The 18,104-nt window shown below is 40.7% G+C and overlaps 1 long non-coding RNA gene across 2 annotated transcripts; it reads left to right on the forward strand.

The window, feature by feature from the left end:
* The first annotated feature begins 9,975 nt into the window (after positions 1-9,975).
* LOC310852459 lies at positions 9,976-13,114 on the forward strand. Of its 2 annotated transcripts, none has more exons than XR_014568105.1 (3): positions 9,976-10,235; positions 11,516-11,638; positions 12,593-13,114. It is a non-coding gene; the product is annotated as an uncharacterized lncRNA (long non-coding RNA). The 2 variants fall into 2 exon arrangements; XR_014568106.1 differs by having other exon boundaries at positions 11,521-11,638.
* Positions 13,115-18,104: the final 4,990 nt, after the last annotated feature.

Genomic DNA, 18,104 nt, shown 5'->3' on the forward strand with positions numbered 1-18,104 from the left:
ACTTTGGGGGCGGAGTTAAACCGCTGAAGAATCACAGCACCTGCTGTAGCCGTAGAGACAGATATGGGTGAGACATGTTTTATTGCAGGTGGGGCAGATGAAGGCATCCTGTTTTACTACTTCAGCTGTTTGTTTCTCTCTGTGCTCCTTCCTGTTCTGGCCACAGCTGTGGATACACGACCTGTCTGTCTCGAGGCAAAGCGATCATCTGCAGGGTTAATGTTGCCAGCCTTCATATCATGTTTGCAGACATCTTTGTGATGCACAGTTGACCCCCTGAAGTGAATGGAAATAACTATATTAGGCCCATTAATTTCAGTGGGTTGACTTTGTTGGCTACATCTTTGTTTTTGTTTTTCATGGGGATCTATACCTTCCCCTATGCAAGCAATGAAGAAATATTCACTGTGCCCCCCAAAATTCAGAAGGAAGTTAGAACCACCCCCTCCACCCAGTAACAGGATCTTTTCCAGGAGGTGAAATTTTCCCTACTCCACTTTCCTCGGGACATATGCTATATTTCCACCATCCCCTTCCTCTGTTGGATCTCTCTCTCCCAGAAAGAAAAGGCTACATCCCCCAAAATTTACCAATGGGTCATGTGGGCGCTCTGAACAAATGGGGATTCAGCATTGGAAGGAGAAATCTGTTGCCTTCCATACGACAATGGATTACCAATGTGCGCTCCCTGTCCTTATTTGAACTGGCAATGTATTGACATGAGTACAAATAGAAGAAATTTAAGAACATTGGCAACACAATTATCAAGACATAATAACCCTTCTTTTTCTCTTCTTTTTTCTGTATGTTGCTTTCATTGTATTATTTAAAAAAAATGAAAAATCAGCAAAGAACAGCATAGCAATAATATTCATATAATGGACACAAAAGAAAGCAGCTAATTTTCAAAGGCTACCTGAATTTTTTTTAATTGCTCTTTTCAGAAAATTAGCATGGAAGATGTTCTATGACTCATACCATAACACTGGATCTGCTCCAAAGAAAGTCTGGCTTCTAGTAGTGGCTAACCCAGCACTCTCATTGGATAAAATCCGGAGTAACTCCGTTGAGTTTAGAACTACAAGGACTTAAAAGCATACATAAATTCCGAATCTGCATGCTGAAGTTATAATTCAAATGTTCAAATTTCAGATTAGCACTGGATGTCTAAATATATTTCTCTATCAAACTCAGTGCTCGTGTTCATTTTGGGGGTGAAATTTTAGCTTTTTTGTGAACATCAATTCTCAAATTAAGATTTCACAGCAGTTCCATTTGAAAATAAATATATCCCAAAAGGCATGCCTTTCTTATTCACTCTTGGCCAACGAAGCAATTTTCTGCTACTGTGCATTTTATTGGTAATATTGTTTGCTTGCCAGATTTCAAGCTGAGGACATGAGATGTATGAAATCATCAGGTACAGACTGCTTTTTCATTCATGTATTAAGGAAAAGTGTAGAAGATATCTGACCAACTTTAACTTTATTAATCTGGCCCACAGTATGCTTGTTCTATAATGGACAGTTTAGCCATTTCTTCAATGGCAACTAGGAATTAATTGGCGGACCATAGAGATAGCCATTTTTAGTGGACAAAGATAGTATAACGGGAGTGTATTGTACTCTCGTAGATTGTGATCTGCACACCATTCAAAGTTATTGGAATTTAGCCAGATGGATTGGAAGTGCACAATGAATTAAATGGATTGTGGATCATAGCAACTTCTTTACACTTTTTGAAACAGTAATTTCAAAACAGTGTAATGAGTTACATAAATCTAATTGCTGAGGTTTTCAGAGGTTATTGGCAGAATGATTTAAGAAAAATGTACTCACACTATTTGCTGCTGTTAATAAAAGTTCCAGTTTATCAAAAGACTGATCCAAGTTTGCAGATCAAAGTATTCAGGCTTAACTGGTTTGTTCACTAGGGTACTAATAACTTCCAACAGTTTTTCTTCAATGTTCTGTGTCTTAAGTTTATGTTAATCTTGCCTGCACGAAGTGTTTTTGGTAATAATGCTATAATATCTTCCCTGTTAATCAGCATTTCTATGCTGAAGTTTAAGTTTTATGTCATTTTTTTCAAAGAAAAATCTTGCTGAATGCAAATAGGGTTGAATTACCTTGTCTCTCTTTCACTTTTGCTATCTCAAATCTTTTTGTTTCTTGTTTGTTTACCTCTGTCAATGCCATCTGTGAAAGTACATCACACTATATCCTGCACACTGATATCTTTATACTCTCAGATAGTTCTGAGTCCCTAAGGATAAAAAGATCCACTGAATCTTTCTTCCTACTTAATAATTATTTCTCCTGGCTGGACTGTTCAAGCTTGCTGTAAAAGACACAATGGCACCACCTAAAGGAAGTACTTTGTACAATTAATGGTACTTTTGTATCTTCCAGTATTCTGTAGTGTTATAAAGATTTTTTTAAAAATAAATAAATGATGTGAACCTTGCTATATTTAGCAATATGCTTTTAAAAACGAGATCAAGCAGAGAGAGCAGTAATAATGATAATGATAATGATAATGATAATGATAATGACAATAAATTATTTATACCCCACCAATCTGGCTGGGTTTCCCCATAAAGACAATGAAGACAAATACTCTTATTACCAAGCTGGAAATGAAGACAGACAACTTCTGTGATATAAAAATAATGTGTCACTTAGTGGGGTGAGGGGAAGGGAATTATTAACCAATGAAACTGAACGAAAAGGGGATATTTTCATCATGCAGTCAGGTTTCTAAAACATAAATAAAGAAGAAAAGCTTTCAGCCAAGCATGCCAGTTTGTATTTTACACATTTAGGACTCAATTCTAATGGTGCTAATTCAGAACCTTGTGCTGGTTTGTATGTAACTTCCTACTAAAAAAAAAAAGTCCCAAAGCAATTTACAAGTAAAAATAACACAATGAGAACATATTACTAACAGATTTAACAATACAATTTCATCTCATTTGGTGCTGCTCAAGTACCCATAAAAAACGAAAAACATTTTGTTTGCTCCTTTAAGGAAAATGTAATCTCATTCAGAACAGGATGCATTCAACTCATCTGGTCAGAGGAACCACCCACTAACAGTGTTTTGGTTTTATCTAGATTGAGCTGAAGTTTGTTGGCTCTTATCCAGTCCGTTAGGCACTGAACCAGCACATTCACCGCCACACCTGCTTGAGCTGTAAAGGAAAAGCTGTACAGGACATGTGGAGTTGTGTGTCATCGGCATATTGATGTGAAAACACACTCCAAAACGCCAGGTGACCTCACACAGAAGTTTCATGTAGATGTTAAGCAATGTGGGGGATAACATCAAAATCTGTAGAACCCCTCATTGAAGCCCCCATGAGGCTGAAAGAGCATCTCCCAAGCATCACCTTCTGAAAACCATCATCCAAATGGGAGTGGAAGCACTGAAATACAGTGCTGCTTGGAGAGTCTTCCAAGATGAATGCCATAGTCAATAGTACTGAAAGCTACTAAAAGGATCAACAGGGGCACACTTCCCCTGTCCATTTCTGGATGTATGACATCATCATATAGTGCAACCTAGGTGGTCACAGTGCCAAAACCAGCCCTGAACCCAGATTGATCTATAAAACCAGTTTAGAGTGCCTGGAGTTGGTGTTACATGTAAACTGTCGGTGACATCTTATACTTATGTATCCTAAATTCATTAGATCTCGTTCTATTATATGGTGACCATTTGTTGTGGTTGGTTCACTTGGTGGAAAACATTCATGTGTTGTTGTTTACCAGGTGGATTGCCATCACTATGTATTCCATACCACGGCAAACAACTAACAGGAATATGGAGAAAAATATATAGCAGAAGGAGAAGGGGGTCATATTGGATCACTTGCCTGTAAGTTGTTTATTTTCAAATTACTGTGACTTCTTTGTATTGGGTCAGATTGTTATTATTAATGTTTGATATGTTTTTACATGTGTTAGAAACAGTGGCTGGGGCGAACCAGCCAGATGGGTGGGGCACAAATAATAAAATTATCATCGTTATGATCATCATCCATCTCTGAAGACCCATTAGTTATGGTGGAAGTTCAAGGTGTGGTGCATTGCAACCTTAAGCTGTGTAAAGGTTCCACTGAATTGTTTGGAACTTGTACCAGAGTAACTGCCACAGGATTGCAGGCTAAATATATACTTGGAAGGAAGAACACACTGCAGAGCTTCCCAGAAATCTCAGCACTAATAGCTTATCCATTTAGTTAAAAATAATTTTGACATTGTCACAGCCATGGTAAACATATATTCGTTTGATTTGACCAAATGGTAGACTATCATGGCAAGCACACTAATTATGCTATATCTAATGGTAGATAACATGGAAGTTGCTATGAGTGTTCCACATCTATTAAAATCAATGGGCAGGGATGCCAATGGTGTGGATGAGAAAGGGATTCCATCCTGTGTTTTAGTATTAGAGCATTCATTGGCCTTGGCCATGTGAACCACTGAACTGGTGAATAGACACATCTCATCTGATACTCTGAAGAAGCAAGTGTACCAATTTATGTGCATCAGAAACGAAACAGATATATCTGTTTTAATTTAAGCTTTTTGACACAGCTTGCTCTGGATAAAAAACACATCTAGTATGTGCAGTATAAAGAACTGAGACTCACCACACTATGGAATATCAATGGATTACATTTCACACAAAAGGAAAGTGAGCTGTAAGACTGAGCGACTTGTCCAAATTATTAGCCTGTATTAGAAATGCAATAGAAGCCAGGCTTCTTGATGTCTGTCTCTGTGGTTTAACCACAAGAGTGCTAGCAATAGAAGACAATCAAAGAGAGAATAATCTTTCTTCATATCAGTCTGAAGTTTTATAATCAAAGCCAGAATGAGAAATTAACATCCTATCTCTTCCTGCCCTGTGACTGAATAACCCTTGGGAATATTTTACAATACTGTTGACTGTTGGTTCCCAAATGCTGGGCTGAGGACAATTAAGAGATGGTTGGATGTTGACGTGCCAGAAGTTGAAACCAAATGATTAAGGGTGAAAGTTATTTGGTGGAGATTGGGAGTACATCGGGCCATGCATGAAAAACAGCTTGCCCTCCATCTCAGGTGCTAATAAAGACTGGAGAAGAATACCAGCGTATTCCATAGAAGCATTTTTAACAGGGAACAAAAAGCACTCAAATATCTAGTACTTTGTTCATCAGAAACAAAGCAAGATATATTTGTTGATTTGACTTGAAATGTTCCTTTTTCGTTATTCAAGAGGAATCAACTGAAAAAATAAACTTTCTGTCAAGAATGACCATCATTTCAATTAACAATCTCTAGGCATATATTGCGATCCTATCAGATATTTGTACAACATGCCACCCGTCAATTGCAAGCACGGTTCAAAGCAAAACTAAAATGATATTTGACTGGACGTGAGAGAAACTCAAGTGCCAATAGGGCTAGAAAGGTTTATATGCACAGTCCAGTTCTGCTAGAACTCAGTGGTGGTGCATTCATGGGTTGCATCCAATGGTGTCTTTGTTCTACTTGAAGATGCTTCCACTTTCCTAAGGGAGGGTGCCAGTTTTCACTGTCTCCACACCTGAACAAGCCACATTACAAGATGCCATGGCACTAGTGAGTGAGGAAGCATTGATGGAAATTGGTGTCTTTCCTTGAACAAGCAGAAGTCACCATTAGACATTGGCCATTCTAACTGGAGCTGATGATATTTGGAGTCCAATAAAATCTGGAGGATTCCCTACCCCTGGTTTCTAGCCTAGTTTAGTCTAGTCTATGTTTTGGATGGGGTAGCACTCTGTCCAATGAGCAGTATGCAATTTAGAGTATTCCTTGATCCACAATTGTCATTGGATTCCAAGAGGGCATTGATGGCAAGGAGTGCCTATTTCCAGCTACGTCTGGTTTGCCAGGTATGGCCCGCGATTGATAGCCCTAGACCAGGATAGCCTGCTCTAGTGACCTTGCATATGTATTATTGCAACATGATCTACATGGGGCTGCCCTTTGAGAGTAGATCAAAGCTGCAGCTAGTAGAGAATACAGCTGCCAGTTTATTAACTGGGGCAATGAGATGGGATCAAGTAACACCTATCCTAAAAGCTCTGCACTGGCTTCCTGTGTGCTACTGGGCTCCATTCAAGATTATCGATGGTTAAAAAAAAGTCTATACATCCCAAATATCTGTAAAAACAACTCCTTCAATGCCTACATACTTTATCCTTAAGATCAACCCACTCATACTCCCTGCCAGGATTCAAGATGAGGACATAAGTAGAGTGGCTTTCTTCATAGTGGGGTCGTAATTCTGGAGGTGTATCTATCTACCATACTGTTAGTTTTCCAATAACAATTTCAGACATCTTTCATTTGCCCAGCCCCTGTATAGTTTGATAAATAAGAGATCAGCAATGTCTGTAATTCTGTTTTAATTGATTTGAGATAGACAAAGATATAGAAATGTATATTTTAAAATAATGTCATTTTATTGTATTGTGTATATATGCTTGATGCGCAACACCCTGGGCTCTTTCTGAGGAATGGCAATTGGAAAGGAAAAGAAAGGAAAGGAAAGGAAAGGAAGAAGTCCTAACAACACAAAAAAATTCAGTAATTTACCAATAACATTTCAGTACAATGTCTAAAAGAGAAAATGCACTGAGTTTGTAAACATAAAACTGATGCATTCCTAATCATTATCTATATACACCTTCCCAGCCAGGAATGATTGATAGGATGGGAGATTTCAGAACTAATAGATTCCATGTGAATGTAAAACAAAATGGAATGACAGAGAGGCATGAGAATCACATATGAAGAAAAGAGAAATATGGGTAGAGTATAAACTTATTCTAGTGCTGGAGGGGGTCTTTAAAGGTTTATCTCTCCCCCCTAAAAAAAACCCCAACAACCTCAAAACGCCAAGCAGTAAGGTTAGGATCGACTCTAATAAATGCATGGACTTCCTTTACGAGTGTCATGAATCTATTCACCATCAATTTCCGACAGCCAAGATAAGATACATCAACAGTTTTCCCCCAGCTTTTTCACCTGCCATGTGCATTTTGAAGACCACTGGTGCAATATGTTCTTAATCCATTTGCTTGTTTGCCTGTACCAGCCTACAATAAGAATCTCAGACATAAATAATTACCTAGCACAGTGATCAACACAATGATCATGAAAGAAAATAGTGGTTTAGAGTTGCATTTCAGAGACGGATAAGGTTTCCTCTTTTGGTTCATTGGGCAAATCACTGTCGGGAAGCTACTGGCTTCTGTTTCTTTCCTGAAAAGTGTCAATTGGGTCTTGTCCATTTCAAAAACAGTTCCTGCACAGCATCACAATATCAGGGCTAAGTGCTAGCTTGAGAAAACCAATGACACATATACTACATCTCTGAACAATATCAACAGCCTCTGCTTATCTGCCCTTGTTCTTTCTTCTACCACTTTCTTCTACCATTAAAGCACTCAAAGCACTTGGAAGGATAATAATGGAAAAGTACATGTGTACAACAGGGTATCTGATGCACTCTGTCAGCTGATGGTCAGAAGCCATTGATTAGAGAAGAGTTAACTCTAAGGAATGAGTTGGTTCCAATCCAGTTATCAAATGCACTATGTATTTTATGGGTATGCACTATTTATGTCTGCAGATCATATGTAATCACTGAGATAGTTTTATGCAACCTGTAGTGTATGCCTCTAGCCCTCATGGTTTCATCTGTAAGATTTATTTATTCATATTTGTCTCTTAACTAAGGGACCACCTCGCCCTAGCAGCTGCAGTTCTCAGGTGAAGCACTGCTGAGAGTACCAGGTGCCCCAGAGATGTGCAGTGTTTATTAGAAAATGAGCTTTTAGTGTGGCAGCTCCAGTTCTCTGAAATTAATTGCCAGCTGAAACTACAGTAGACAAATGCCTAGCATTCTGATGTTTAGGCACCCACTGAAGATGTTTTTGTTCAAGAAGTCTTTCCCTTCTTAACCAGTAATTTATGGATTATTAATTGTACATCTATAGAAATAGTTCTATTGATTTAGTGTTTTCAGAATTTGTACATTTTGTATTTTATCCCCTTTCTATCTTGTTGTACATCACTTTGATGGACATTTAAGACATCGTAGTCGCTGTTCTGCCTTGTGTTATGCAGATATATATATTCTTTTTGCAATAATGCATATTTCACGAATAGGGTGACCTGAATCTTACTGCCAGGTCCAACATTTTAGGATCGCACCTTGAAGGTGTAGCACTCTTTTTTTCAGAATCCATGCAGACTAAAGTTTCTGCAAGATTAAAAGAAAAGAGGAAGGACAGGAGTAATAAACAAAGAAAGGGATTTCCTTCATTTGCACCAGGGGGATCAGAAGAAAAGGAAGGAAAAATAAGAGCCTCGTACATGAAATATTCTTGTGCCACCACGAGACTGCAGAGATGCTCAGATTATGGCCCCTTCAATTGTCTGGCTTTGGAAAGACTATTGATTCCAAGCAATGCTGGATGGCCCATTGGGCTGTACTGCTGGGTAAGGGAAAGTGGAATTAATGGTTCCCACTGGCCCCAGTGAGGCATGGAACTGGAGCTGGAGCTCAAGAAAACTCATTCCCACATGATATCAGAGAGCACACTTTGTCACTCCAGGAGCAAATGACATCAGTCCAGAAGAATATTACATGCAAAGTCCACAGTTCAATGGCAGAATATATATTTTGCATGCCAGTTCTTGAGAAAGGTTCTTAAGTGACTGCTCAGTCTGCTGTCCAGGTGTTAACTGTTGATGGGCAGCTTGAAGGCACCTGCTCTCCCTTAGGGTTCTTTATCTCTGAGTTGAATATTCCTCTGAATGGAAGATTCCTTCAAATAGAGGACTTTCCTATAACAGCTCTTCAGATAGAGGTCTGTCCCCTGCAAAATAGGACACATGACCAGCCTAGCCCCATTCTTGGACCCCTCTTACCAGTTGCCTGTTTCCTTTTCTCTGCCTCGCTACTCCCCTCCCAATCCTCTCAGGAGTCATACTATAGAGAACAAAAGGGTATATTATTACAAAGAGGGAGGGGAGAAGAGAGATTAGGGCAAGTTATCAAATGCTTGATTTAACATATACAAAGTCAAAATTCCCACCTCATAATACACCTGACTGCAGCTCAGGTAGCAAATGGAGATAATCTTTATCCCTTACCTGAGCAGGATGCGGCTGGCAACTTATATCTGGATGCTGTGGGGCACTTACTTCCAAATTTTGGATGGCCAAACAAGTCCACTCCTTTGAAGCTGCTGACCTGTCCAGACTTCTCCTCTGAGCATGGAGGTCAGGTCTTAAAGGGGGTTTCTTCCTAATGGGCTCTTTTCCCTCGGCAGTGCTCCCAACTGCTCCCAGGAGTCTTTCTCCCAAATGACCCAACAGATGTCAGCCTTCCTTGGTTTACTATTCCCAAAGGTTCATTCCCAGAGAGTCACATTGCCCTCTTTTCCCCCAGGAACATGTGAGACTTTAACTCTATTTGCCCTGTATATGCCACTCTATCATCATCATCATTATCAATTGATTAATTGGCTTCTATACAATTGCCTTGAGATAGATTCAGTTATGAGGGAAGTTCTGTTACAAGTTCAGTTATGAGGCAAGTTCTGTTCTGCCCAGCTAATGTGTGAGTAATATTGGGATAATCAGGTTTCCTGCTAACATTGAGGGAGTCCTACATGCATACATCTTCACATCGCTTCGGATTAACACTGACTGCACATTGACCAGTTTCAGAATCCCCTTCGGTACTAGAATGCATGGTTTTTATACTGGTTATTATGATTATGAGCCAATGTGGTGTGGTGGTTAGAGTGTCGGACTAGGAGGCTGGGAGGCCAGGGTTCAAATCCCCACTCAGCTATGAAACCCACTGGGTAACCTTAGGTTAGTCACTCACCCTCAGCTGAACCTACTTCACAGGGTTGTTATGAGGATAAAATGGGGAGAAGGAGAACTGTGCATTTCACCTTGAAGTCCTTGGAGGAGAGGCGAGATGTAATGATAAATAAACAACGATTGGTTAATACCAGTCCCTCATAGACCATTGCTTAGTGGTAGTGCACAGAGACGTTCCCAGAAGTTCTATCCCATGGTGTCTCCAGGCAGGTCTGGAAATGATTCATGTGTGAAACCTTGGAGAGCCACTGCAAGTCAAGACAGTGCGGCAAGACAATATTGAACTAGGTGGGTAAGGAGAGTTTCCTCTGTTCCTATTTCGTATAACTGGGAGGCCTTCATTGTGCTGACACTGACATCTTGTTTCACATGACAGCATAAATCACAAGCTTGTAATGTCAATTAAAACATATACCACATTCTTTTCACACACACACCCCATAATGTTTAATCCAGGTATGACAGGTTCGTTTCCTTTGAGGTCGGGGGTATCATCCATTCTCCACTTGCCAAGATCTAGCGTGTCTGCATGCAACAATTGTGTTTTATGAGTTTAGCATTATAATTACTGAAGTATCTGCGAGGGTGACAATCGGTTTCTTTGTTTACCGATAGGGATGTCTTTTTTAATGATATAACACAGACATTTCAAAAGGATTTTAATAATCTGCTGGGTCTGGTGCTATATAATTTAACAAAACTGCCAATGGCATTATGTCAGCAAACTTACTCATAGTGAATCTATCTTTTTACTCTGACTCAAGCAATAGTTGTGACTCGTATTTTGCAACCCCTGGCTAAAAGAAGCTCAATTACTATTTTTTAATTACAACGTATGGGGGAAACAGTATGTATCTATAGACATACAACACAGCCTACAATACCAAACTGGACACATGGCATAAATTTCCTTAGAGCCCATTTGGTGTATTTTCTTGGTGGATGGAATCTGCTGCAGCACTTCTCAATCCTTCACTGCCTGATCCATGTAGGAAGAAGCCATGATGAGACTCCTTCTCCATCTGATACAATACTGCCACAACAGTAGTATCAGAATGTAGCCTTGCTTACTTATCAGTTGGGATTAACAGATCTGTCAGTTTCAGTTCTCTCAGTTTCTCATCCCCCCCCCCCATCTTAAAGTCCATTTTTATGCAGCAATTTCTGATATATATGTTTTAATCTTCATGAAAACTCATATAGCATTTTGGTGCAATGTTGTCTAATGAACACAGTTTCGCCTATTGTGCACATTTTTTTTGCAAAGCTGTTTCCCCTTATATTGCAGTTTTATGCCTGTATTTCACCCTATTAATGTATTTTTGTAGATATTCCTTGGTTGGAGAACTTCATTACAAAATTCATAGAAGTCCAAATTGGAAAAGTGGTTGTGATTTAGTTTGTTTAAAGGCAAGTTTGCATTTAAATATTAACTGAATCAGTTTCCCCCCACCTATCCCTACTTAGCAGCTATGCAGTTTCTAAAAGAGATTATGTTTGTTTGTTTGTTTGTTTGTTTGTTTGTTTGTTTGTTTGTTTGTTCTATCCCGCCCTTCCTCCCAATGGAGCCCAGGGCAACAGCAAATCCATCTCACAGGAAGAAGAGCATGGTTTCTCCAATCTCAATAACTCTCCAACAAGGTGCGTAGACAATAGCAACTCACCAAGTGGGAGTCTCACGAAGCAAAAAGGTACTAGACAGAATTCAACACAACCCTACCTTTCATGATAAAATGTTACAATATGGCTTGGTAATGTGGAGTCCTTGCATCCAATATGAATTAGAATGAATCACAGAATACAAGCATGTGAAGTCACCTTGTACTGGGACCTTCTACATAGCTCAGTATCACCTACTCTGATTGGCAGTGAGGTCTATGAACTCTGGCAGATAACATTCTCATCCCCATTACCTGTGTTGCTTGGGGAGATAGAGCTTGTGGCTTTCTTCATGCACATCATATCTTCTAGGGACATAAGAAGCTGTCTTCTACTATGCCTGTACTCAGATGGGCTCATCACGTTAGTTTTACTAATTTTAATGCTACTGCTTCTGTCTCCATTTCTGCCATTGGTTTTACACTGGTGTATCTTGTTGTGGTATGGATCTGTGGGGATTTTTTTCACCAATATACTGCCATGTTGTGCTAAATTTTAAAAGGTAGGAAAGAACTGTCAGCACTAAACTCCCACAATTTTTCGAGTTACCATGGGTACAAACAGATTTCTTTTGGAAACATTCAATGCAGAAAGTAGTGCTAAATTTCTGCTGGTTTTCCACTAGATTTGCAGAAGTGGCTTTTGCATCGTGAGAAATATCACATAAAAAGTAAAAATGAACAAGTATGTAAGCATCATGAGGATGAAATAAAATGATGTCTAAATGCAGCCTGAGTCAAAGTACTAACCTATGTTTTTCAGTGACTCCCTGGGGTTTTAGACAGGGAAAATTTCCAGCCCTACCTAGAGATGCTTAGGTTTGGACTTTATGAGGCTAATGCCCTGCTTGTGAGCTACTGCTCTTTCTCTGTACATCAGAGGAAAAACCAAAGTGATATCAATCTTAATTATATGGTTGCCACCAAATTATACCTACTGCAAAATTTGGGTAATTGATTATTGGCATTTAACATTCTTGCTGACAGTTTGCTTCCAGAAACCGTCCAGAATGAACAAATAAATAGGTCAAAGCACTCAACACTCCTTCAGCCTCATCCTTTGACATATGAACAGAGACTGAAGCTGCAAGCAATCTGTGTCCATCAAATAGGAAAGTGGCTTTTGGTTGTACAAAGGTACCTATTAAGCTCCTCTAACCTACCTGTTTCCCTTGCAACGTCTTATCCACCCTTATGCAGAGGGAACATTGGGACCCAAGTTCCAACTGTAATAAAGTAGACGAGGTGGGCAGGGAGAATGCCAGGGCCTCCAAAATAGTGTGTGATACTATCAGCCCCACATCTTCAAAAAAGGAGATGTGTAGTGGGGAAAACTTGGGTGCAACAATAGAACAGCAAAAGAAAAACAAGGCTATATCCGATGGGGAGGAAGAATAAGCGGAGGAACCAAAAGAAATATCGCAGATGAATATAGAATTTAAGATACGCCTCCAAGCACCAAAGTAGGAGGAGGTGGAGTCCAATAAAGTAGTTTTCCACTGGAGAGCACTTAAGAGTCTCTCAGACCTGTCTCTGGCTGCGCAGTCTGGGCGTGGAATGCAGCTGTAGGCGTCAGTCTCAGTCATTCTTTGGCTACAGAACTGCTGCTGGAGGAACACTGTGTGAGGGCAGAAGGCGGTGGCTACTCTCTGTCTCTTCTGCTTGCTTCTCCGGGTGGCTCTTCTTACTACCCCCCCCCATGTAGCTTCCTCAGTCTCTCTTTCCTTCTTCAACTCTTCCCTTCCAAATGTCTGGGAGTGGGGACCCTCTGAACCTCCTCAGAACTCTTTCCCAGTCTCCTTAGGTAGAACACTTCCATGTTCTCCTCAAAAAAACATTTCCACTCCAAAAGTGCCCAAAAGGGCTGTGGTCCAGACATTCCCCAGAGGCTACTCTGCAAGGGGCTGAACTGCATAGAGCTACACCTCTCCTAGAAGGCTTAGAAGGCCACAACATGATCCAAGGTGATTTGCAGCAGCAGTACTAAAGGTAAGGGTAAAGGTACCCCTGCCCGTACGGGCCAGTCTTGACAGACTCTGGGGTTGTGCGCCCATCTCACTTAAGAGGCCAGGGGCCAGCGCTGTCCGGAGACACTTCCGGGTCACGTGGCCAGCGTGACATCGCTGCTCTGGCGAGCCAGAGCCGCACGGAAACGCCGTTTACCTTCCCGCTGGTAAGCGGTCCCTATTTATCTACTTGCACCCGAGGGTGCTTTCGAACTGCTAGGTTGGCAGGCGCTGGGACCGAGCAGCGGGAGCGCACCCCGCCGCAGGGATTCGAACCGCCGACCTTTCAATCGGCAAGTCCTAGGCGCTGAGGCTTTAACCCACAGCACCACCTGCGACCCCTGATTACATTTCTTACCTCCCACCAAACTCCGACATATGGGAGCCGAACAAAAGAACTCATAAATACAGGCAATCATGTCCCAAGGTGGACATCACAGCCCTGTTTATTTTCTTTCCAAGAAAGCATGAAAAGTTTTATGTTAAGTCTGCCTGAGAATTCCTGGTTGCATGGTAGTGTTGGGGAGGAGCGGAGTCTCCTACAAGCTTGTAATTCTGCTATGGGCCAGCAGCAAGCTGGCAAACATCCTCTCTCCCCAGTATCCAGGAGGAAGTACTTTGTCATAAGTGGCAGAGAGCATTAAATGGTCAGTTCAGCCGCCTTACATCCAATGAAGGCTACACATATGGAAACCGCCTCTTGCTTGCCATCAGGGAGCTGTTTAAATGAAACCTAGACGTAATAGTTTCCAGTCTTACATTCACGTTAATTGCTCCACCTATACTGCAGTAGCTAAAGTTTATTCATGCTGATCTTTGCTGACCCTCAGGAATTAGATGTTAGCTCTATTATTAGTCATTTCACTTGGACACATATTCAAAGGGATTCCAAGGAGTCCTCCCCATTATAACACTATCGTCTTTTGTTGCATTAACTTGGGTCCAGACTACGCACACATAGATATAAAGGTAAGATCTGCAGCTCCATCAGACAAAAAGAAGCCAATTCTGTAGGGGGGCCATCAGGGAGGGGGCAGAGGAGTGGGTGTTTAACCCTTTCTGCACCTGCTTTCTCCCTGCTCCAAATTGCTCCCAATTGGCTACCACCCTCCCAGATGATGTAACTGCAGATGGAGAAAAGATTAATAATCTTTGCCAGCTCCCTCTCCTCTTCTGATCACTCCCGCTGGAAGGGACTGTTCCTCATTTAAAGGTGTTGTCTTCTTACCATTATAGCTATGGCATGTAAAGGGTAGCTTGAGCCTTGAAGTAGATGGGAAATGAAAGCTTTAGATTAGATGAAAACTTTAGAACCTTTTTCATAAGGTCCCAGGGCAGGTTACTACAACAAATTATACAAGTATAAAACAAATAAAAGAGTTACAATCACGAAGCAAGAAAAGTGCAAAAGCAATTAAAAAACCCAGTTCATATATAAATCTCTTAAGAACAATTTCATATATAAAAACAATACTTCACACACACACACACAACCAAACAGTTAAATATAGTATAGATGCAGACGCAGACTGGGATAAAGATCTCCACTTTAAAAAGTTGTTGCAACAGAGACAGTGCCTGTGTACTATGTGTTGGGCAGGAATTCCAAAGGGTAGGTGCCACTATACCAGGCATAGGCAAACCCTGGCCCTCCAGATGTTTGGGAGTACAGTTCCCATCATCCCTAGCTAACAGGACCAGTGGTCAGGGATGATGGGAATTGTAGTCCCAAACATCTGGAGGGCCAGTTTGCCTATGCCTGCACTATACTAAAGACCTGATTCCTATATCATAAAAAGGTAAAGGTAAAGGACCCCTGACAGTCCAGACGCAAACAACTCTGGGGTTGTGGCACTCATCTCGCTTTACAGGCTGAGGGAGCCGCGTTTGTCCTCAGACAGTTTTTCCAGGTCATGTGGCCAGCGTGACTAAGCTGCTTCTGGTGCAACGGAACACCAAAATCAAAGCAGTGCACAGAAACGCCATTTACCTTCCCGCTGGAGCAGTACCTATTTATCTACTTGCACTTTGACACGCTTTCAAACTGCTAGGTTGACAGCCTTATCCTCCGTGAATTTGACCAATCCTCTCTTAAAGCCATTCAGGTTGGTGTCCATCATGGCAAATTCCAGTTTATCTATGTACTTTGTGAAGAAGCACTTTCTTTCATTTTCCTGAGACCAATGTCCACAAGTTCTAGTGTTCAGAGACAAATTACAATGATTGATTTGGGTTCACCGAAGGGTAGGCACTTCAAATAGGTTTGAAACTGAGTGAAAATATAATACACTTAATTGGAATGTTAGACATCATATTATAACTTGCTTATCGTTATAACAGGTTGCTTATTGTCTTCAGTTCATCCTATTTTGTTGTGTTTTTCCTTTATGTGGTTTCCTTGTTGGCATATTTACATATGTTAGACGACTTATCTGTTAGAATACAAAAAGAGGAAAATGAAAGCTTTGCAAACAAGAACTTTTCAAAGTCAACATCATGCCTGCCTGTCAAATCTGCTTATAAGCACATCTGCTTATAGGCAGATTTGGCTTGGTTTTGTTAGTCATCAACTGGCCATATTATGATTTTTCCAATCCTGTTACAAGCAGCAACCATTAGCCATTCAGAGCTGTTACATTGAGCAGATATTGCCTGTTCTTGAGCACCTGGGTATACAGCCTGTGGTTGTCATGCACAGTTTAAACTAGCTCAGTAATATTTCATGGCAGTTGATGGAGAGACTGATAAATGAGGTGATTTGGTACATTTCCCTAAGGGTGCTCAAGCTTGCTGAGGAAGGTACTGGAGGCAGGGATATCTGGTTCTGTCTCCAGGGTGAAAGATGTGAGTTCCCCCAAGCCACAGCCCAAGATCTTTCTATCTTCTCAGCTTTGTTACCTTTCTCACTCACACTGGTTTTGAAGAGGAATCTACATGCCGACAGACAGAAATAGAGAGCATCTATACAGGGGCGCCGACTTATAAAAAATATTGGGGGGGCCCATACCGGGGTCCTGCACCGGGAAGTTTTCTAAATTTTAGATGAAAATTAGTGAGTTTTAAAGTTTTTAAAAAGTATTTTAGAGTCATATGATCAACATTAGAACCCCGAAAACTCGACTCTCTATAACTCCACACTCCGGGAAACTCGACAAGCCTGAAACACTTTTTGGCTTTGAAAAAAGAAACAAAACATAAACACGCACGGTATTTTCGTAAAAAGCTAATTTAATTTACAGTAACAATTATGCTTATAGACTATTACAGAGCAGTGAATATATAGCTCTGAAAAGACTGAAATGATATTTAAATAAATCCTAAACTATCATTAAAAGAATAAAACATAAAATATTGCTGTCGCACAGTAATAGCACTTTGATTAATAAGTGAAATAGCTAATTTAAGCTTACTTTGAATAAGGCTGAGGGTTCATTAAATAAAAATAATATCTCAAAGTTAATGCTTTAATACAGTTAATAAAGTTAATACAGTATGCCTAATACTGTATGTAAATACTGTAATACTGTATGTAAATAACGGGCTTTAATTGGGTCTTACACCCTAAAAATATTTAAATATTTGAAAATAACTAATACAGTACTATGGTAATATAGAAATACAGTACTAAACTAGTACTAATATTTCGAAACTGAAAATTTAACATTCTGTATGTATTTAATTCTCTATTTTATAAAGATTTTTAATATCTGACAGTGAGTTTGGAGTAGCCCAATGCAAAAATCCTGAGGATCCATGTGGATCCATGCTTTGTAACCACGTTTTTGCACCACTGTGACTCTAGGCAACAGTGGGTGCGTGATTTTTTTGGTGCAAGATGTAGCCATGAACATGCTATGTGATCTGATGGTGAATTTGGGGTGACCCAATGCAAAAATCCTGAGGATCCATGTGGATCCGTGCTTTGTAACCACGTTTTTGCACCATTGTGGCCCCAGGCCACAGTGGGTGCGTGATTTTTTGGTGCAGGCTGTAGCCATGGACATGCTATGTTATCTGATGGTGAATTTGGGGTGACCCAATGCAAAAATCCTGAGGATCCATGCTTTGTAACCACAGTTTTGCACCATTGCAGCCCCAGGCAACAGTGGGTGCGTGATTTTTTTGGTACAGACTGTAGCCATGGACATGTAATGTGATCTGATGGTGAATTTGGGGTGACCCAATGCAAAAATCCTGAGGATCCATGTGGATCCGTGCTTTGTCACCACGTTTTAAATGGGGAGGGAAGGAAAAACACAGAAGGGACAAGAAGCACAAGAGGGGTGTGCGGAGAAGCAGCTGGCTAAGAATGCAGGGGAGGAGTTTAATGGGGTGGGGGGAGGAAAGGAAGGCAAAAGTCCCCGTCCCCCCAAGCCAGCCCTCTCTCTCTCTCTCTCCCACCTGCGAGTCCCTAGAGCACGGAGAGGAGGAGGTGGTGGGCTGGAGCCTGCACGCAGTGTGACTAGGAAATAATTAGAAGGAAGGACTCGATC

The sequence above is a fragment of the Podarcis gaigeae genome, assembly GCF_964106915.1.
Source record: "Podarcis gaigeae genome assembly, chromosome: 1".
Taxonomy (NCBI): Eukaryota; Metazoa; Chordata; class Lepidosauria; order Squamata; family Lacertidae; genus Podarcis; species Podarcis gaigeae.